The sequence below is a fragment of the Canis lupus genome, chromosome 37, assembly GCF_048164855.1.
Source record: "Canis lupus baileyi chromosome 37, mCanLup2.hap1, whole genome shotgun sequence".
In the NCBI taxonomy this organism is placed as follows: Eukaryota; Metazoa; Chordata; class Mammalia; order Carnivora; family Canidae; genus Canis; species Canis lupus.
The window spans coordinates 4,509,314-4,532,498 of NC_132874.1; the positions used below are offsets into that span (position 1 = coordinate 4,509,314).

Here is a 23,185-nt window from a genome sequence, read left to right on the forward strand (position 1 = left end):
GAGGTGAGCAGTGGTTAGTGGTTTCCTCCATCTGAATGGACAGATGGACCCAGTGGATAATCTGTCTAACATGGTTGTTGATTGGTCCTTCTCCCTTTGTGGCAGCAGATCCATATCCCCTTCCAGGAGAATAGGGAGGAATTTGGTCTCAGGTGACTGTTTCCAGTGATAGTTTCAATTGGGTAAGATGAAGACCCAAGTTTACCATTCCATAGATGGTGCCTAAGATGTTTACCTCTTTTTTGAAAAACAGATTCTAAATGTTAGCAGTTCTGGTCTGTGTGACTAATTGAGGAATGCTCCAAAAGAAAATTCATTGTCTGTTATTATCAAGAGTCCTGATATGAGGTGATTTTTATCCTTATTTATGTAGACAATAGCATGCTGAATTTTGTGGTTTTTTTTTTTATATATCACAGCCTTACTGATATATATATTTCACATACCATGCAATTCACCCATTTAAGGTATACATTCAACAACTTTTAATGTATTTGCAGAATTGTGCCTCTGTCCCCATAATCAATTTTAGAATATTTTCTTTACCCTGAAAAGAAATCCTGTGCTCATTAGCTGCTCCCCATTGCCATTTTACCACCTTCTCAGCCCCTGCAACACTAACTCACCTTCTATCTCTGGGCCTTTGTCTATTCTGGACATTTTCTATAAATGGAGTCATTTAAGATGTTGTCTTTTGTGATTGTTTTCACGTGGTTGGAATGTTTTCAAGTTCACCTGTTTTGTGGCATGGATTTATACCTTTCATTTAATCTTTGCTGGGTCATCTTGAATATTCATGTTAAGTTTCTGGTTTCATACAATCTCACATATATAATTCTGTCTATTTTACCCCTCTCTGAGTTTTTGGGATTTTTTTTTTTAGTTTTTTCAAAACTGTTTCAAAACATTATCTTGAAAGATTTGAAAACAATATTTAAAGGAAATGTCAAACTGGTCCCAGCATTATTCTTATTCACTTAATACCAAGATAATAATCTTTAAAATTGTGTGAATTTATTTCCCCCTTTGTCAGTGATTTTTCTTTTACATTTCTATATATTTTTTTTAAGGCTGGAATTTAACTAGAAGCACTTACCTTCCCAGAGGAGTGTTTGTATGCTTAGGTTACTTTAGAATCTCTGATGGTTTGGGTTAAATTGAATAGTTTTATAACATTGGAGGGGTTATCTCAACAGAACAGACTTGCTGACCCATTTAAGCCTACTCATTGGAAAGTTTGGAAGGCTGTCTTTTCAGAGAAAGTAAAGAAAGAGATATACCACAATCATGGTATGGAGGTGAGAAAATTTCCCTTTTTAGTGGCATATTTTTCTTTTTGTGGATTCTCTAACATTCACCCCTCACCTAAAGGACAGCCATGGTTCATGGAAGACATGAGGGTCTTGATGATGCCAGACCTTGAAGAAAGACCTAAGCTGTTGAGCATATTGCCCTCCTGGTCCACTTACCAGTTTTGGAAGACTATTATATCATATCCAGCATTGCAATTAATGACCACAGATAACAGGTAACCAACATACTAATGCTGACAGTTTATGAGAACAGATGCATATGCGTGCTTCGGCAGCACATATATGAGAACAGATACAATCTATTTATTCTTAGTTGCATCTGTTTTTGTTTGAATTCTTCCCACATACCCACTGAGACAAATGTGGATTGGTGGAATTTTCTAGAAGAGTAAAAGTATCTCTAGCCAAAGCCACACCTGACTACAACTACATCTAAAATTAGACCTATAAAGAGCAGGCCAATTAAAATGGAAATCATAGAAACAGAAAGGAAAATTCTGATCATGAAGCCAGGCAAGCCCAAAAGGGGATTTCTTTGAGATTATTAGAGGATGTAGAACTGCAATTAAAATAAGGACCCAACATATTAGGGCCAATTCTTAATTATATTAGCATTGGAGAAGTAATTAATAGGAATATATACACACTGTGCAAGTTATCTTGTATGTGGTAATTTGCAGGCCCATTTAATTCATGGGGAACCAGAGTTCATGGATCCACAGAAGGATAGATTGTATTGGTTGGTATAAAATCTAATTGGGCAGTTTTAAAGTTTATGACCTCCGGCACAATATGCTTCCAGGAAATGAAAGCAGAATGTTCTGTTACTCAGAGATCATTTGATAGTATACCTAGTATATCCTCCATATATTTATAATGACTTTATTCCTTATGTTATCCTTCTTTTCTTTCAATACAGAATACAGAGAGAATAAATGAATCATTGTGATTGTTTTTTTGAGCTCTACAATGAACAGATTTAGTACAGAATAAGAAATATAAAATAAACAAATAGCACTTTTGGTATGAAATCTTAGAAGTTCAATTGTATTTATTTTGGCCACAGAGGATTTGTATGATGGATGGTATTTTCTTTCATGTGGTTATTATACCAAAGGCTTTTGATATTAATTAAGAAATACAGTGTTGATTGTCTTCTTGGTTAATAGCTTACATTTAAGAAAAGTGATATAATTGGAATCTTGGAGTAAAGAGGAAAGCTGATTGAGGATTTGGTTTGGTGCATGTTTTATTTTGTTATACATCAGTAACCTTTGCAAAAATATTCTCCTGGCAGTAACAACATTAAATCTCAAGCAGCATACGATGCAATTTGTGTCAACTGCCTCACTCTAGATGCTGTGCTAAGACAACATTGCCCTAAGTGCTTTGAGCAATCATCCTTAACTGGAAAGGCTATGCTAACCATACTGTAAAATGAGTCGGTTCAAAATGAGCAGGCTGGAATAAGAGATGATTTAGTTCCATGATCCACTCGGAACCTGGGGTATATTCAAAATTGGCTATGGACTGCCGGATGTTATTAGAAGCATGCAGCTCACCAGGTTAAATGTAAAGTCGTATTTTTACAAATAAGCCTGCTGGGAGTGGGCTGCTATTAGTGGCTCAGTGATGCTGCAAATGGCTTTTCAGCTGCGAGTCACTTCCCATGCTGTTTCCAAAATACTGTCAAAAGATATAAAGAGCGGGGTGTGGGGGGGTGACTTTTATCTCTTTTAAAAGATATTACCATGTAAGACAGAGTTTTGGGAGTTTGCTTTGAAGCATCTCCAGTTGGTAGACCCCCTGAGAGGATGGGGGCTGCCTTTCTCCACTCATTGGAGTTGCAGGGACAGCCTCCTGGAATTCCCTGCTGATTCAACTGATACTTGGTGTCCGCACCTTTTGTTTTAGGTGTGTAGTCTGACTCCATCATATATTGGGAATGTCCTTTCTTTATATTGTATTAGGTGCTAATGAGGCACCAGGCATTATTTTAACTTAAAACATAAGTTAAAAGGATGGAAGTCCTCAGAGAGCTTAGGACGCAGTTCTCTTAGTCAAGAAGCAATGAGGCCCACAGTCTCTGAATTATACTGGAAGTTTTTCTTGCCTGGTCTATTATTGTGGGTGAAGGAGAGAAGGCAGATTGGGAGTTTGGAGTTTGCAGTCAAGGTGAGGTAAAGGACAGAACCTGTCTCCTTACCTTCTGTCATTTGCTACCCATGGAAAGAATGCTTGTTGTTGTGATGCCAACCATGAAAGGTGTAAATGGATGAATTAGGAACACCCTTAATGCTGTGCAAGCTTGGCATTCATTGGTGTTACACAGGAATTTGTCAAAGTTTTCATGGTTCTGCCAAATTATTGGTGGTTGTGGGGAATTCATTTCCAGCATGGATGCCAGTTAGGGAGTTACTCTTTTTACTAGAATGGATGTAATATACTATCCCATTAATTTGTTTATTCATACATGTTTATTGTGTACCTGTTAGGCGTTAGGCTGCCTGGGGAACTAGGTGAAACAGCTCCTTCTCTTGGAGCTTATGGTCTGACCTTGCAGAACATGACAAAGGACAACCATGTTAAATGAGAGGGAAACCACTCCCAGTCCATAAGTAAAGTGGCAGGTGCCTCCTCTGCAGAGCATGTGGGAAGGGACAGGTCTTTGTAGATGAGAATCAATGCAGTCTTGGTGCAGAAGAGGAACGTTATCTCAACAGGAATTCATGTCATGTATTATAAAAGTTAAAATCTCATCCAGCAGCAGGGACTTCAGTGTTCTACAAACTCTGCACACAAACAATGTGCTTTCTTCACTTACCTCCAGTATCTCACTCCCTGACATAAGACTGCAGTATCTTCACGGATCCATGCTATTTAACAGATATGCTGTTACTCTTAACAAATATATTGTGGACTCTTTCATAGTCTTTTGGAGTAGCCTTTGTAGATTTGGCTCACTTGTGATCACACAGTCTTGTTTCTCAGGCAGACCACAAAGTGATTCTTTGTGGGGGCTTGAATTATACTTACATACAAAAGAAAACCTGTCATTTTGATATATATGTCAGGGGATGGTGTATATCGGTCCCCAGTCTCTGGCTGGTAAGTCCTCTCCTCTTCCTTACTCATATCCAGTCTTATATATGGAAAAGCCTTCTTTTGAAATCTGGAATCTAGGATCCGTCTGCTTTCCTAAGAGAGCTCTGAGCTATTACACTAATAAATCAGATAGGTTGTCAAATAAGGAGGGCACAAATACTGTGAAGAAAACATGACCTAAGACTGAGGTTGGATACAGAGGAGGATGTGGTGGTCCTGTAAAAAAGAATGAAAGTGGATCAGATCAGAGGCTGTTCCCTTAAGTAAATGTCTTATGAATGTTCAGAGAATCCAACAATAAGGGGTTTTCAGAGATGGTGGTCTATATACTCCTGTTTGAGGTATTTCTATAGTAAAATAAATATAAAAGACTGCTTCTCTCAATGAGTACTTTTTTACTTCATTTGAAGTGTCTGGTGAAGGATGTCTGTCTCCAAGTATTGTAGACACTCTGATTATTGTCAGCTCCACCTGGTCTGGTCCCTAGTGGGTCCATTAGGTGAACCACATAAATTGCAGAACTTTATTAGGGTTCCCCAGAAAGACAGAACCAATACGACATTTATAGACATATAGAAATATATTTATTATGAGGAATTGGCTCATGAGTCACAGAGGCTGAATCCCATGGTCTGCCATCTGCAAGCTGGAGGCTCAGAAAACCTGGTGATATGTTTCTAACCACTACCTGAAGGCCTGATGAGCAAGGGAACCAATGGTGTAAATCCTAGTCTGACTCTGAAGGCCCAAGAATCAGGAGCCCTGATGTCAGAAGGCAGGACAAGGCAGCTATCCAACTCAAGCACAGAAAGAGAATTGGACCTCCCCCCATCTTCTTAGTTCTGTATCAGGCCATTAACAGATGAGGTGATATTTCACCCACATTGGTGAGGATGGTTCTTCTTTACCTAGTCTATGGATTTGAATGTTCATTTCTTCTGGACTTACCCACAGACATACCTAGAGATAATATTTTGCCAGCAATCTAGGCATCCATTAGCCCAGTCATGGGCTAATTTGACATGTAAAATTAACCATCACAAAAACTTTGCCGCGAAAGGTCATTCTGAATAAGCTACGAGAATCATTTATGCTGTTGCATTGATGGGTGGTGACAATGCCCATTTGCGGTTCTTGTGAAAGACTAGCCTCTTTCAATTTTATCCTCTCCCCTCTGCAGCATCTATAGTATGTCAGTGATTTGTTCTGAGCCTTGTTCAAGTCAACCAGTTCTGATCTTCGACATGATAAAAAGAAGAAACTAGACAGCAGGGACTTGTTCCAATTATTCTTTTGTTAGATGATACCATTTTCTAAAAAGAAATTTCATTATATATAAATATATATATATATAAATATATATAAAATTCTGTATATTTTAAGTATTTTGATTTGATTGGTTGGTGGGAATTGGTTGGAAAAGTTCATTGCATTTCCTTTATATTGTATGTTATTATGCTATAAAACAAAGCCAGAAGGCTAATTAGTGAATTCATATAAAATTCCCAAATAATTTCTGCTCAAAATTTTTAATGGTAAATTTGAGCTTGCTTCTGTGAATATTACCATTTCATATCAGTTTGAAATGGCTAATGAAGCTTTTGATTAGATCACTTTAACAGTGATCTTTCTGAGTTCTTAAGAATTCTTTCTGCATTCTTATGAGAATTATTTTGCACAAGTAGGTGGTATAAAATTTAAAGCCATTTTTACAATCATTCAAAAATGTATAGCATTTGACATTTTATGTAGAGTTCAACATTCTTCCTATTTCATTATAAAATGTAAGGATGAGATATCTTATGATAATGTGAATGAATTTTGAATTTTGTCACAGAATTTTTATAATAAGTTTTCCAAAATAAAGATCAAACTTAATTTGCAGATGACCCATGTGATTATTAAAGCAGTCACTTTGCAGCTGGCTTGGATGCCACATCTATTGCAAAAGGAGACAGGCTTTATATATAGGAACACAGAGATTTGGGGATCTTTCCTGGACCTGCATGGACATCCTTCCCCAATCACACACATACCTTATTTTGAATCTCATTCTCATTTTCTGAATCTTGAGAACCTAGAAAATTAACTCCTTTAGTGCTTTTTGTGCACAACGGCAGTAGTGTGATCTCAGCTGGTTACAGAACTAGATCCAGATGGGCATCTTGGCCAGATGGCCAGAGCCAGAACATTATGGGTGAGTAGCATGTTCTGGATGACCCTCATTATGTGTGCTGCTAGCAAGGACTGCCACCTGACCAACAGTCCTTTTTGCACTCAGGATGTCTTCTGAGAATCCCAAATAACGCTTTGCCTCTTCAGGGAACTGTTCTGGGGGTTCCCGCAAACTCAGGCCCTGGTCGGCTACCCTGAATGCTGGTAATATCAGTATCTCCCATTTAAATGTAATCCATTGTGAGCGCATCAATAGGATGGCACATGGAAACCCCTGCTCTGAGCAGGGGACTTTTGAACACTTAAAATCAGACCTACTCAAGACCTACCTGCCAACTGGTGTACAAATCTGAAACTAATGTTTTAGAAATTATATTTACTCTTACATCGTACACTTCACTCTAATATTTTCTATTTTATTCTAAACATTTAAAAATATTTTATTTATTTTTTATTTGAGAGAGAGAGAGGAGCAGATGGAGAGGGACAAGCAGACTCCCCGCTACGTGCAGAGCTCAACACGGGGCTCTATCTCACTACCCTGAGATCATAACTTGAGCTGAAATCAAGAATCAGATGCCCAACTGACAGAGCCACCCAAGCGCTCTATTTTATTCTATTTCAAATTTTAAAATACTAGCTGAAGTATACTATATTGATTTTATCATCTACCTAAGGGTTGTGATCTATAGTGTGAAAATCACTGCCCTAAACCATCATGGAAGATGGATTCTACCCTGTGTGATGGTTTGGGTAGACCCCAGGCAGCTCAGATTGGGAGAGACGTTTACCAAAGCCATGGCTGTCAGGAGTCATGGTTGAATTCTGTTCTTTTTATGGACTTTCCACATTTTCTAACATAACCATGACTTGACATGGTGCACTCGACATAAACCATGACTTGACATCGGTGCACTCGATTCAGTGTGTCAGTTAATTTTCTTATCTCTTTCATTGAGTTCAAACTTAATTCCTGTTTTTTTCTTTCTTGAATCTTCAAATGTTGGCTAATTCCATGGAAATCATTTTTTCCCATTAAATGTTTTAGTATCTATTTGCATTCCCCCCAATCATATAAAACAGAATTTATATGGGAAATTATCTTTCAGCAACAAAGCAGGCCTTGCCTGAAGGAAGGCCAAGTGTAAGCTGGTGGTCTTTGTGACCATTGTATTGGATGGTATTCCAACGGAAGGCAGCATGAAAAAAATGAAATCTGCATGCCATTAAAAGTAAAAAACTTTTGTTTTTATGGAATAAAACAAAGAACCCATTTGGAGTTAGTTATCTTAAGTCTGTGGTGGGTTTTACCAAATGAACTGTCTCCACAGAGAATGCTCGCCAAGCAGGTCATCATGGTTAGTGAAGCCATGTTGATTATTCCTCGGAATTGAAAAAATATGATACTCTTAGCCAAATTGATCACTTTTTTCTTTTGCTTTCTGATTTGAAAAAAACGAAATTTCTAGTGACTAATATTCATAATATGTTAGTAAGCAAAATAATTATGATATAAAATATCTATCTAATGATTATTGTTTCGAAAAAGGAATAGAAAAAAAATGAATAGGGATCCCTGGGTGGTTCAGCGGTTTGGCGCCTGCCTTTGGCCCAGGGCGTGATCCTGGAGTCCTAAGATCGAATCCCACATCAGGCTCCCTGCATGGAGGCTGCTTCTCCCTCTGCCTGTGTCTCTGCCTCTCTGTCTGTCTCTCATGAATAAATAAACAAAATCTTTTAAAAAAATGAATAGAAAAATGACCAGGAGGGACATTCACCAAAATAATGACTATAATAAGTGTTGTAGGTAATTTTTATCCTTTTCCTTTGGGCTTTCCAGTATTTTCCATATATTCCACCATAAACATTTAATTATTTGATAATCAAAAGACTAAAGGTTAATTTGGCTTTTTGGCAAGCTTTTGATAATAATGTGCTTATTCTTTTGGCAATGTTTAATAAAATCTAAAAGTATAGCATGGGATAAAGACTTATAAATGATTCTAGAAAAAATTCAAAACATGTTTTCTTTGCCTGTAAGCTATAAGTAATAAATAGTTTGAGACCAAAAGAAAAAATATGCTCTTATTTCTAATAGTTTCCAATTGTTTAACTGAACACCACAGAGTTATCTCTTTATAGTAACTGGGCCAGTAATGTCAAACATAATTTGAAGTCGGAATTTTATTACCTTCTACTCATCACAAATCACTAATTCTTTAGTTAAATAGGAAGTTTGGATTCGAAGAAGTTAAGATTAATTTTCAAACAGACTTAACCAAAATGTAAGCATCACAAGGAGCATTATACCCTTAAGAAATTATTCGTCTTTTTGTTCAAATCTGTTAATTCAATCTTAGATACTCCCCAGAGTAAGTTCGTGACCCATAAGCCCAAATGGTTTTTACAAAGATTTTATCTACTGTTTGGTTTTGACAAGTTCTAAAATGAAATCATATCTATCATCCACGTATGAAGATTAGTTTCAGCCTCTTGCCTTTCTCAAGTATACCATGTGTATTGCTTGCTGCCAATGTTTGTGTCTTTGGATAGGCTGCTGTCTTTTCTGAAGTGCCTCTCCCTTTCTTTCTCTGTAAGAGTCTTACTTGTCTAGGACCTTCTGGTGAGGACTGTCGAGGCCTTCTCTGGGCTGCTACAGATTGTGATTCACACCTCAATTTTCCCACATATCTCTTATAGTACATCTTCATGTATGGCTTCATTCTTCATATAATTTACAGGTTTCTTGTTGTTTGGTGCTTTGTTCTACTTTGAGTCTTCAGTATCTATCATATTCCTAGCTCATGGTAATTTATGACAATTATTTTTTGAATAAGTTTAAAATAATATGATGATAATGAAACAAGAGGGTTATTATGCATATATAGAGTTAATAGAAATACCTTTGAGTAAGTATATAGCACTCAAATATAAACTTGAAGGGATACAATATTCATGATAATAAATAAAGTTTACATTTTAAAACTTTAGCTTAAAAATATTGTTTTATGTTTAAAATTTTTCTTCATGAATGTCTGCTTTGGGCAAAGCATCATTCTGAGTGTCATGGTCAAAATTCAGTTCCTATTCCCAGGAAGCTTGTAGTGTAGTTTAAGAAGGTAGTGATTATTTGTGTGAAAATAATATTGTATATACCAAGTGCCAACAAGAATAGATAATAAATATTATCGTTTGTTCAGAGGATAGAAAGTCCAACTTAGGGAGAGGTAAGTTAGAAAAAGTTTCACCAAGAAAGGAGGGTAACATTTGGCTCCTAAAGCCTAAAGAAAGGGTAAGAGTTGGTGTGTGTGTGTGTGTGTGTGTGTGTGTGTGTGTGAGTGTATGTAAGTAAGGGTAATTCTTCCTTTTGGACATAGAGAGCAGAATCCATGTGTCCCTCTGGATCATGAGGGAGCTGAACTGCTCCATGCCATGGTTCAAGTGGCTATCCTATTGTTGTTCATGGCTGAGTGAGAACAAGGACACCAGCTCCTTTATTGACATATGCACATTATTCTTATCCATTCTTGCTAAACCATTATAACCTGTAGTGGTGAAAAAGGGGGAATTCCTAATGCTTTGTGAGATAGATCATCTTCCTTAGAGAAAGCCTGATGTTCAGAAGGCGTGTTGTGAGAAGAAAGAAAGGCAGATTCCTAAGACATACAAACTTGAAATGCTGTACAGAACAGTTCTACTTGAGATCAACTTGTGACCAAGAAAAAGGCCACATCAGGAGAAAATAAATGTTCTAGGTAGTGGACTCTTTGCCCTTCCTGCTTACCTAAAACAGATCCTTGAGAAGTTTCCTGCTATGGAGACATATCTGCTTTAAAGGAGGTTGTGCTTCAGAGGAGCTGAGAGAGTGTGGATGACACAGCAAGGCAATTGGCTAGAAGACAGCTCTTCATCTGACTTTGAGAATGGAGAATGGTGAATTTTTGTAGACACAAAGGGAGAAGGTGGTGGATGAGACACAGAGAACCCTTGCTATTTGCCGAGTGACTCTGGTGAACTGGGATAATGTACAGCGTGGGAGGAGGAGAGATCATAGGGCTTGCCAACACCACTTGTTGACTTAGGTATGTTTGATGCTACTTTGGTTTGCTAATGTTTTTGTACAAAATTCCATCTTACTACTTACAAGGAGATCTTGTAGTACAGGGAGTCAGGATGCCTTGAGTTCCCATTTGGCTCTACCAGGTAATCTTCGTAGGTCACTTAATCTTTTTGAGCCTCAGTTTCTCATTAAAAGGAAGAGATTGTATTTGTCATCTAGGGTCTCTGTAATGGTTAGAGAGTCTCTGTAATGGTTAGAGAAAATGTATGCAAAATTCCTCTTGTTGTGATTGGCACATAGAGGCACATAGTAAATGGTAAAGAATGATGACAATGAAGATAGTGGGCCATCAAGTGGGTAACGTAAGGCTATTGGTGGTGGTCTATTTCTTTAGGGCTGTGGACACCAAGTTAGTGAAATGTGCTCTCCCACAAAGAATCTCAGCTCCTATGTGTCAGAGATCTCTGAGAATTAGAGTACCACATGCTACTTTCCCTTCTGTGGCACACTGTGAGCCTGTGGCCTCTGAATGGTAGAACTGTAGTGGGCATTCAGGGGCTGCAGGTTGCACTCTCCTGCCTCCTTCTAACTTAAGCTCTGTCTGGTTCAGCTGTTGAGAAGGCAAACACCCATGTCTGAGAAGAAATACAAAGGTGTTCTTACACTTGTCTAATTTCTCCATGGCATCTCCTCCAACAAGGAATGGTCATAGTCATAGGTGGCTGTTCCATGGATGGCTGTCTTCCACACACAGAGTGCAGAGCTGAAGGAGATCCTGCCTCATCATTCACTGAAGTTGAGTCATCTTATGTTCATTTGCTCACACACATTCGGAGTCTCTACAGGCTTTACAGGACATTTCCCTTTACTTCTAAAAACATTTTGAATTTCAGATCTATTAAAAGTTCACTTCTTAAATAAGACAGTGCTCAACTACTGACATTCCTTCACCAGCTCATGCTCTTTGCAAATGTTGAGGGCACCTGATAAAACAATAGATTAAAATATTTCTTAAAAATTACTAATACTAAAATAAAAATTGAATAGTCTGGGTAGGTATAACCTACATATGGATTAAAGTCCAGTGGGGTTTGCTGACATTTGTAACTTAAGGAAATTGTATTATTTTTATATTTATAAGAAATTTAGCCATCAAATATGTACCAGACAGTGCTTCGGGACAGGACTGAGCAGGTTGGAAGTGTGGGTATAATACCACTAGTTACTTTTGAATCTAAACTGGTCAGAGTAGCGGTCTTTTGAAGCAGTCAGCACTTTTGTTTGTTTATTTGTTTTAAAATTATATTTATATTTTGGTAAGGAAAACATTCACATGGGGTACACCTGGGTGGCTCAGTGGTTTAGTGCCTGCCTTTGGCCCAGGGCGTGATCCTAGATTCCCTGGATTGAGTCCTGCATTGGGCTCCCTGTGAGGAGCCTGCTTCTCAGACTCTGCCTGTGTCTCTGCCCCACCCCCTCTCTGTCTCTCATGAATAAATAAATCTTTAAAAAAAACCTTTCACATGGTTTAATGTTCAAAACTTGTAAAAGTTACACAATGAAAGGATTTCCTTCACAATCTCTTTTCCCAGTCTTCCCTGTTTCCCTTCTTATGTATTTTTTCAGCTATGTTTTATGTGTATATAAGAACATGTGTGTGTTTATGTGTGTAATTTTGTTAGACATTGCCAAAGCATGTGCCATAGAATTTTTACCAATTTATAATACCACCACAAAATATGAAAGTTTCTCTTTCTCTACCTCAACTGCCAAATTTACGTAACTCCTCAGCTGGCCAGGATAGAATTCTGCCTTTGTTATCCCTTTACTAGCGAGCCCCTACCTCATCCTTACACAGCAAGTTTTACCCAGGTCTTTGCTCTAGAAGTTCTATATGTTTTATGATATTTTCACGTCTTTAAGATATCTTTATGTAGCAGAAAAGGAGTGCTTTTTAAAATCAGCTATTTTAAAATTCTAAACAGTACAGTACATTTAACAATCTGGTCTCTGAGGGCAGGTCATGTGGATTTGAATCCAAGCTCCAGTACTTACTTGCTGTGTGGGCTTACGATAGGTATTTCACCTCTTTGAAACTCAATTCTATCACGTAAGTTGGGGAAAATAACTTGCCTTGCTGACAAGGTGTTAGGAATAAATGAGATAATGCGTATAAAGTGTCTGGAACTTGAAAGATGCATAAAAGATAGTTGCTTTGTTGTTAGTGCTGTTATTAATAAAATCTGTGCCATGTGCATTCAGTGAAATATATACTATATGTAAATAGACTTAGGTTAAATGTTAACAGCAATACATAAGGTTTACATTTTAAAGGGAAACTTTTATCTTTGAATACAAAAGACAATATGATAAAGAAGTAGGGTAATAGAGAAGACAAACACTGATTTTGGGCTCACTTTGTGTTTGTTGGCTACGGGAAAGCCACCAGAAAAACCTGTTGATCAACCAAAGCTAAGTTTATTAAACTTACTGCAGTAAGGGGAACTCTGTAATATTTTGTCTTAGTAATATGGTAGTAGGAGTGAGTCAGGGAAGGATATTTATAGGGATTTAGGGGCCTGAGTTGGGTACTTTTAGCAGTTGAGAATAGAATTTATGACATTTATGGTAGGCCCAGTGAAGTAAGGGCCTTGAAGTAAGAGTTAATGTGTGAGCAATTTGTTTTCACAAGTTAATTATTTTAATTGGTTTACAGTCTTACCACCCAGAAATAAGTATATCCTAGACCAAATAGCTGTTATTTTTGCCTGTTATTGTTTAGAAAACTGGAAATGGGTAATTGTTTAAGAGATTAGGACACTTAGGAAATTGGAAAGACTGTTTGGTTCCAGAATTATTTCACACAGGGATGGGAAAGTATGCTTTGTCTCAGAACTGGTTAGCATAGGAAACTATGTTGATTTCAATTTTCCATCCCAACTTTGATGCAAAAAAGATGTAACTTGGGGAAAGATGCTCAGTATGTCACATACTTGTTCTTTCCTCAGTGCCTGAAAAGCCTAGTGAAAACTCTTTCTTCAAAGGAAGCTGAGGTTTAGGGCAGGGAGGCCAAATGCATTCTGGACTCCAGGGGAAATAAGAAAATTAAACAAGAGCATGTATTTTGTTTTTTAAAGATTTTATTTATTCATGAGAGACAGAAAGAGAGGGGCAGAGACATAGGCAAGGTTCCATGCAGGAAGCCCGATGTGGGACTTGATCCCGGGACTCCAGGATCATGCCCTGGGCCAAAGGCAGGTGCTAAACTGCTGAGCCACCCAGGCATCCCAAGGGCATGTATTTTGAGAGAAGATTCAGAAATATTCAGATTTTCAAGAGAATAAAAATGAAGAAGTAAGGTGCTTATTGGCCACTGAAGTGTCAGAAGCAGGGTATTATTAGGTGAGAGAAATAGCTGGGGAGAGCAGTTCTAAACCAAAAACTGAATGCAGACTTTGTGCTGGGCCAACCTATTTCATGCCACCATTCTGAAAATTTGAAGTTCTGTTTGGTGGCTCAAGGAGAAAACAAGCAGCCAGATGGCTGTTGGGAAGGAAAACATTTTACTCTACCTTTCTAGATTCTGTGGCTCATAGATTGATATAAGACGGATTGACAGGAAGAAAAAAAGTTTATGTATGTATGGATATGGGCTCTGAGGACAAGTTGGACAATTAAGATTTCTATGTCATCCTGTGCTAAGGAATGGGATAGGGCCTGGGGCTTGAAAGGGGAGAAGTATAATTCACAGGAAGATAAGAAGAGATGTTTGGTAGTTAGAGGTTTGCCCTGTCATACAGATGACTTTTATTTAGGTAAAAGTTATCTCTGGTAAAAAGTTCTCAGAGCCAGTCACCCCCTCCCCATCTAAATTATTTTAGGCAGTTAAAAGAGAGGTAAAAGATTTTGTTGTTGTTGTTTTGTTTGTTTGTTTGCTGGGTCTTAACTGCGTTCAGCTCAAAATAATTCACATGCCAGAGAGGCATACCTTGGGGTCACATATTCGGCTCCCTTATATGGCCAAATATTTTCTGAAATGAATGCTGCTTAAGTTGGTTAAATTTTATCCTACTCCATCAGGAGTAATAATGCATTTCAATAAATTCTGGTTAAAATAAGGTTTACTGAAAATCTACTATACATGTTAGAGCATTGTGCTCTTTCACATTCATTGTTTCATTAAGTTCTTACCACTATATGTGTGGTAGGCATGATTGTCATATTTCTGAGACAGGGCTTTGAAGTGTTTGTTTGCACAAGGATATTTCAATTGTTAAGATTCACTGCCAGGAACTGTACGTGATATTTTATTCTGCCTTAAAACATTTTTCTCATGTTATGTAGTCACAGGCTTAATGTCATGCCCTGGACTTGGTTCATAGAGCAGCAAATGGCAGACCTGAACTGAGATCAACTGTGGAGCATTTGACAATTTACTTTAAAATAATGAACTCAGACTCTAAAGGGAAATGGTCTCAGATATAAACAATTTTGCTTGGTGAAGGCCAAGGACAAGATAATGTTTATTCAGTTACTTTTGGTCCTCCGGAGTGTAAAGATAGATGATCAAGAGAAAGGAAAGAGACATTCAGACAGGTCAGCATTCCCTAGATCCTGGCAAGAGTGTGGTTTTTCCTTTTTTTCTCATATTTCTAGCAGTACTTAAATAAATAAAAATCTGTTTAGTTAGTCCTCTAAGTAAACTCAATAAAAAAGGAGAGTCACACTAACAGGTCCTAATACAGGAATTTGGTTGTATTAATGGGTACCTAAATGTATCCAGTGTTAGGGATGGCTTAATACTATTGCCCTTTTGTGTTCTAAAAGAAGAGTTATGGTATGCTCCTCGAACCCTTCCCCAGTGTGTGTGTGTGTGTGTGTGTGTGTGTGTGTGTAAGGAGAGAGAAGAAAGCTTATATGATTCTTCTCTTATATTGATAGTGTATTAGCCACACTGTGTTTTGGGGGAAAAAGCATTTTAGAAATTCAGACAGGTAGAAATTTTGATTCTGTGATTTTTGAAAAAGAGTCCTGCTAACTTAGCTGCTCCTAAGGGCTTTGGACTTTGGCTGTATTCTATGTATGAATTATGAATCTATCTATAGGACATCACATTGATTTGTATGTGTGTTTTCTATTTTCCCTTCTAAAGTTCCACTCTTATTAAATGCTATCACAGTAGTGTTTCCCAAAGCATATTACATGACCCAAAATAGATGCCCTGTGGGAAGAAAAAGGTCTGTGATTAAATACCCTTGAAAAACTGTGTTAACAAAATTGAACAGCTTTCTTTATTGCAAAATTACTTAAACATATTTTATGGTTATTTGCATTTTAAGTCTCCAAGAGTAGGAAATTATGTGCAGTTTTTAAAAATACTTTTTGACCTAAGCAATTTATCATCTGTACCCCTAACAATTTCTTCAGAAGTCATTGTCTGTGAGTCATCTCATCAGGGAATGTTGCTGTAAAACAAATCAGCTGAATAATTCCAGTTTGGGGTGCTTTGTTTAATTTTGTAGAAAAAAACAGCTTGTTTTCTTCACATTTGAAAAAAAATTACTGTGACTTTCATAAAAAAAAATACTGTGACGTTTATATATGTTGCACTATAGGCTTAGGTTTAACATATTGCTGTTCCAAAGGCTATTATTGCTTCCCATGTTCAGGAATTATCATAAGCTTCCTCCAGATGGAGGTGGTGCTTTGGTTATTTCTTCATGACTGGTGTTAATATTGGGAGAGAAAATTAAATATTACATATTTCTACCCAGTGATTATCTTTCCTATAAATAAAAATATCTTATTGAAATGTTTGCCTATAAAAGCTTATTCTGTGGGACGCCTGGGTGGCTCAGTAGTTTAGTGTCTGTCTTCAGCCCAGGGTGTGATCCTAGAGTCTTGCATCGGGCTCCCTGCATGGAACCTGCTTGTCTCTCTGCCTGTGTCTCTGCCTCTCTCTCTCTGTGTCTGTCATGAATAAATAAATACAATCTTTAAGGAAAAAAAGCTTATAGTGTTATAAATATTATGTAAATAGATAACAAATAGATTATGATGTAACTAAAGACCAACAATTATAAAAGGAAAGTATTTTTCATTAAAAAATTAAACTCTTTAACTCTGATTTTTATTTCTGGGCTTAGGTGGTTGTATTAGCTCTTTTTTTGGATCCTTCCAAATCCATGCATATTTGATGAAATAATGGTTGACTGGATGGAAATGCTGACCTCACAAGAAATCTAGCTGGAATCTGTCTTTCCTGGTTGAAAGAGGTCAATTACACTAGAAAAGAGAATATACAAATCATAAAAGTGTACAATGAATATGTGAAGATGAACAAATTTAAAAATTTGGATAAATGGGCATTTATAAGTGAAATATATACTTACCAAAACAAACCCAAGAAGAAATAGAAAAATAAGAATGAAACAATTCATGGCAAAGAAATTAATTTATTAGTTAAAAATATCCCCCATAGAATTCTGGTCCAAGAAGTTTTATAGGTGATTTTGCTAGAGTTTTAAGAAATAGATATTTCCTGAGTTGGAAAAGGGAAAAAGAGTGAAGAGATACTTAGCTTATTTTTTTAAAGACTATTACAAATTTGATAACAAAATTAAGGGCAATAGATGAAAATAAAATTATTTTGCAGTATTATTTATGAATAAATATAGAAATCCTAAATAAAATATCAGCAAGAAAATATAGAGGTTTAAAAGAAATGAGCAAGAAGTAAAATAGGGTTTATACTAAGAAACAAAGGCTAGTTAACATCTAAAAATATTTATTTATCTAATCTACCCAATTTCTAGATTAAAGAATGCCATATAGTAGTTTTCTAAAGCTACGCAGAATAAGTCGCAGTCAATACAAGTCAGCATGTTTACATTAGTGTTTCATGCAAATTAGGATTAGAAGGGGATGTTCAGAAAACTATGGCAGGGCAGCCTGGATGGCTCAGCGGTTTAGCACCGCCTTCAGCCTGGGGCCTGATCTTGGAGACCTGGGATTGAGTCCCCCGTTGGGCTCCCTGTGTGGAGCCTGCTTCTCCCTGTGCCTGTGTCTCTGCCTCTCTCTCTCTGTGTCTCTCATGTATAAATAAATAAAATCTTTAAAACAAAAACAAAAAAAAAACTATGGCACTGTGTTTAATGAGAAAACTTTAGAAGCATCCTATTAAATTCAGAAGTATAGTTAAGTATTTCTGCCATAATATTGTGGTAGAACAAGGGTGTTAGTAAGTCTACATTAATATTTTAGTTCCAGAATAAATAGAACAGATGGAGAGCCTTCTCATAGACGAAAGCCTATATGGACCATCGGCATTTCAATAAATGGATTTGAGCTGCTTGAGTCTCCATGATAAAAATAAAAATAAAATAATGTTAAAATAATGCTGCAATAAAATAGGGTGCTAATATTTTTTTGAAATAGTGTTTATTTTTTTTGGGCAAATACCCAGTAGTGGAATCATTGGATCATATGGTATTTCTATTTTTAACTTTTTAATCATGGATGGACCTAGAGGGTATTATGCTAAATGAAATAAGTCAGACTGAGAAAGGCAAATACCATATGATTTCACTCATATGTGGAATCTAAAAAAACAGGGCAAATGAATAAACAAAAAGCAAAAACACACTTGGAGTTGCCAGATGGAAGGGAGGGTTCGGGGATGGGCAAATGGGTGAAGAGAAGAGGAAGATACAGGATTCCAGTGATGGAATGAGTGGTTCGGGGATGGGCAAATGGGTGAAGAGAAGAGGAAGATACAGGATTCCAGTGATGGAATGAGTAAGTCATGGGCATAAAAGGTACAGTATCAGGAATATAGTCAATGTTATTGTAATAGTTTATGGTGAAAGATGGTAGCTTAGAGAAGTTACATCACTGTGTTGTACACCTGAAACTGATGTAACGTTGTGGGTCAACTATATTCAAATGGAGACATTTTAAAAATGTTAGAATAGGGATCCCTGGGTGGTGCAGCGGTTTAGCGCCTGCCTTTGGCCCAGGGCGTGATCCTGGAGACCCAGGATCGAATCCCACGTCGGGCTCCCGGTGCATGGAGCCTGCTTCTCCCTCTGCCTATGTCTCTGCCTCTCTCTCTCTCTCTCTCTGTGACTATCATAAATAAATAAAAAAAAAATGTTAGAATAAAATGTAGTAAAATATCATGACGCCAGGCTAGGAAAGAATTTGTTTAACCAAATACCTTCAAGAAGCTATGAAGAAAGAAGAAGATCTAAAAACTTTGTGTTTTACATATACATTAGCTACTTTAATACACAAAAAATCCCAAAGATTGAAAAATACATTAATATTAGAATATAAAATACATTAGTAAATATACACTAAAGTCCTAAACACTAAAAATGTTAGAATAAAATATGGTAGATATATTTATGACCAAATGGTAGGAAAGGATTTTGTTTTTAAAGATTTTATTTATTTATTCATGAGAGACACAGAGAGACAGAGACACAGGCAGAGAGAGAAGCAGGCTCCATGCAGGGAGCCTGATGGGACTCGATCCTGGGTCTCCAGGATCACACCCTGGGTTGACGGCAGCGCTAAACTACTGAGCCATCCGGGCCGCCCCAGTAAGGATTTTTTTAAGCCAGATATCTCAAGAAGTTACAAAGAAAGACAAAGTTTAATACATTTTTATAAAGATTAAAAACACTTTTGTTCAAAAAGTACATCACAAAGCTAACAGATGAGCAACAGAATATATTTGCAATATATACAATAATAGTTGATAATCATAAGCCACAGAAGTATAAATGTGTGCTACAAATCTGACAGCTCAGTAGAGAAATGGACAGAATATATGAACAGGTAACCATAGAAGAGGAAATGGAAAGAGAACAAACATAAAAAGACAGTTGAATTCATTAATAACGTATGAAACATAAAGGGAAATGGAAAGAGAACAAACATAAAAAGACAGTTGAATTCATTAATAACGTATGAAAGCAAAAAGAAACAATGAGATTTTATTTTAAACCCAATCAGAATAACACTTTACAAAAGTACAGAAAACCAAGTGCTGGGGAAAACGTGGGAGGTCTCAGAAAATGCTAGCGCTTGTGTGAATGGGAACAAGCACATTGTAGAGCAGCACAGCAGCCTCTATTGTAGTTGCAAATGCATAGATCCCATGACCCAACTTCCATTTCTGGGTATATGTCCTAGAAAATTCTAGGGTGGGTAACTGCACAATCTATAAAAGGAAAAAAAAAACCCTCACATTCTCATAAGTAGGGAAAAAGGTTGTTTATTTGGGATATTATACAGCTATGTGAATAAACTCTATGAATGCATAAATATGGGTGGGTTTCAGAATACCTAAAGCTGAGAGAGGAAAAACAAAAGGAGATTGTAGAACGTTGCATAGAATGTCGTAACATTTGTGTAAATTAAAAAATAGAACATTGTATGTATGATTTATATATTACTTTCAAATATGTGTTCATTACAAATATATACAAATATGGATTGCGTACTCAACAAAGGCTAGTGACCGATGCCAGGGATGGAGGGAGAGGCATCAGGTGGGGAAGGGTCAGAGACACAATCAGTTCTAGCCATAGTATTTGTGATATTTCACAAAACTGAGGGTCGGAATCAAATATGGGAATGTTGAATGCTCATATTAACTCTGAGTGATGGGTCCGCATCCATTTGTCGTTATCAGCTTTGGTAATATTCTGGAAAATACTTTCAAAAAACTTACAAAGAAGAGACATTCACATTATTAGCTCAGTTACACAGCTGATAATGTTGAGCCTTGATTATTATTATTATTATTTAAATATCATTTTCCACTGCTCCACTATCCTCACAGATTCAGTGTATGTGAGCATTTAGGTCTTTTAAAGCTGGGACTGGAGTTTTGACTAATTTTGAGACTGATTTACACATTCAATACTCCTCTGCCAGCGTCCTCCAAATCAGTATCCTGTTATCCTAATGGGAATGCAGCTCCAGTGATCTTTAAAATGCCATCTCTTCTCAAGCCTGCATGTACCTCAGCATGCTTTTTCTTATAATCCAGATTGCCAGAACATAATTTTAGAAATGTGTTTTAACAGGGCATTAGATTTTTGAAATAGAAACACAAGGGTGTTGCTTTATAGAAGTACATATCAGAGGAACTGTAAGAAGCTTGCTTCGAGTGACTCAAAACAAAGTTAGAAAATATTGCCTGGGTGTTGTGAAAAGGAAGAGTATTTTTATTGATTGCTCAATGTGATGGGTAAAATTTCCTGTGAGGCCAAAGGATGACATATCACAACACTGAGAAATTTAACACATGTGAGGTGGCTTGAAAGTGTGCTGCTTTGAAGTGAAAGAGACCAGTGTTGGCTTCTTTTTTTTTTTTTTTTTCTTTCTGGGCTGTAATTTATATAATTCCAGAGTTTGAACAATTCTACCTTTCTCACTTCAAAGGATACAACAGTGTGGCAGTCAGAGTTCCAGAAGAGAGATAGCATTCTTGCAAGCCTCAAGGGCTAGAACTCCCCCACTCCTGAATACACCATGGTACTCCTTTTTGTCAATCCTATTCTCATATCTGAACTTCTACTCTATCTGAATATCTACTCTAATATCTGAATTTCTGAAGGGTGGTTTCTGTGTCTGTGTCATTTTATTTCAACCAATTTTTATAGATTGCCTAGTTGTGCATGAAGGGGGAAGTTAAGAACTCTAGTTTTCTGCATTTCTGAAATAAACACAGGGACTAATCTTGGAAAAGATTTGTTCGAGAGATGTTAGTAATGGAGAGAAAGCAGTGAACTGACAGGATTCCAAAGCCCTGACTCTTCAATAGTAAACATGCTCTTTAATCCAACTGAACGAAATGGTACCCCACCCCCCTAAAAAAGATATAACAAGACAAAGGTAACATTTGCTTCCTTTATATCTATTTTAATGGAATCTTCCCCAAATTTTCTTGGGCTGAAAGCCATAGAATCAGACAGGAAGAAGGTTTACAGAGGCCTATCAAATTTCTAAGCCCAGTCCAGGCCTTTTAGTATCATTTACTTCACTCTCCTGTAATGCTTTATAAGCCTGCCATACTATAAGGAACAAAGGGAATAATGCAGCATCAGGGATTGTTGCCCGAGAAAGAGCTGCAGAATTTGACCTTCCTTTTTTGAAGCCAACACTTAGCCTTCTCTGATATTTTGTAGCAGTAAGCCCTAAGTTTCATTTTAGGAAAGGACTTTCGGGGCTGTGCCACCTGGGGTTGCATCTGTTCACTCTCTATTCTGATGGGAGGCTGGGGGCCTTCTTCCTGTGCTAAGCTAAACAAAAGGTATTTCTCTCATCAGTAATGATAGAAAAAACTAAGCCACATTAAAAAAAAAAACCCACCTGAATGAAAGCAGCAATAAGCATTTGTGATTTCCACTATTCTAAGCCAACAGCTCTTTACATTCACACACAATCAAATCTAGGCCAGCAGTCCATTTGTGCTTGGCATTTTTTTTTTTTTGAAAGCCTGAAAAGCCTCATGAATGGAGGAGAGGACACAGACCCCAGGCTTTATCCATGCTTTGGAACTTTTGTAGATTTCATTCAAATTGGTAGTGCTTTTTGAGAAATTTCTTTATGGCTTGATTTTCCTGAGGTTTTATTGATAAAGGTAAACTATATGAAGAACTATATTAGCACAGGAGGTTCTTTTTCAAAGAAGCATTTCAAAAGCCATTATGCAGGAGACACAGAGAGGGATGTCTGTATGGTTTCTGTTAACCTTATAGTAGAAAGTGTTCGGTTACCATTCTAGACCTAAAGGCACCCCCTCAGTTGCCATTTGGAACCTACAGAAGCTCTGTGCTTGGAAGTCATGGAGTAAGAATAGCATCTGGAGTGGGTTGAATAGTGTTCTGCCAAAGTTCATGTCTGCACAGAAACTGAGAATATGAGCATATTTGGAAATAGGGTCTTTGGCAGATGTAATTTGTTAAAGACCTTTAGTTGAAACCATTCTGGTTTTAGAGAGTCCTTATAAGAACACCAAATCCCTGTAAGAAAAGAGGATGTGTGAGGCACAGAGAAGCCTTTGTGAAGACGGAGGCAGAGATTGTAGTGATGCTGTGACAGGCCCAGGAAAGTCAGGGATTACTGGCAACCATCTGTAGCTAAGAGAGAGAGGCAAGGGGAAGTTTCTCCCTCAGAGCTTCCAGAAGGAGCCAACCCCTTGATTTTGGACATCTGGCTTCCCAAAATATGAGAGAATGATCATTTGTTATGGCAGCCCTAGGGAAAAAAAGTAGCATCTCATGTTTAGACCTGCACTTTTCTCTTTTCTTTTTTTTCTTTTTTAAAAAAGATCTATTTATTTATTTGAGAGAAAGATAAAGAGAGAGCACATGCACATGAGTGGGGGTGGGGAGGGCAAAGGGAGAGAGGGAGAGAGAATCTTCAAGCAGACTCTCCACTGAGTGGGGAGCCCAACTCAGGGCTCAATCTCTTGACCCATGAGATCATGACCTGAGCTGAAATCAAGAGTTGG

General features: G+C 37.3%; 1 long non-coding RNA gene across 1 annotated transcript in view; it reads left to right on the forward strand.

The window, feature by feature from the left end:
• Positions 1 to 23,185, forward strand: part of LOC140626029 (uncharacterized) — a 113,235-nt gene that overhangs the window by 39,462 nt on the left and 50,588 nt on the right. The window lies entirely within an intron of this gene.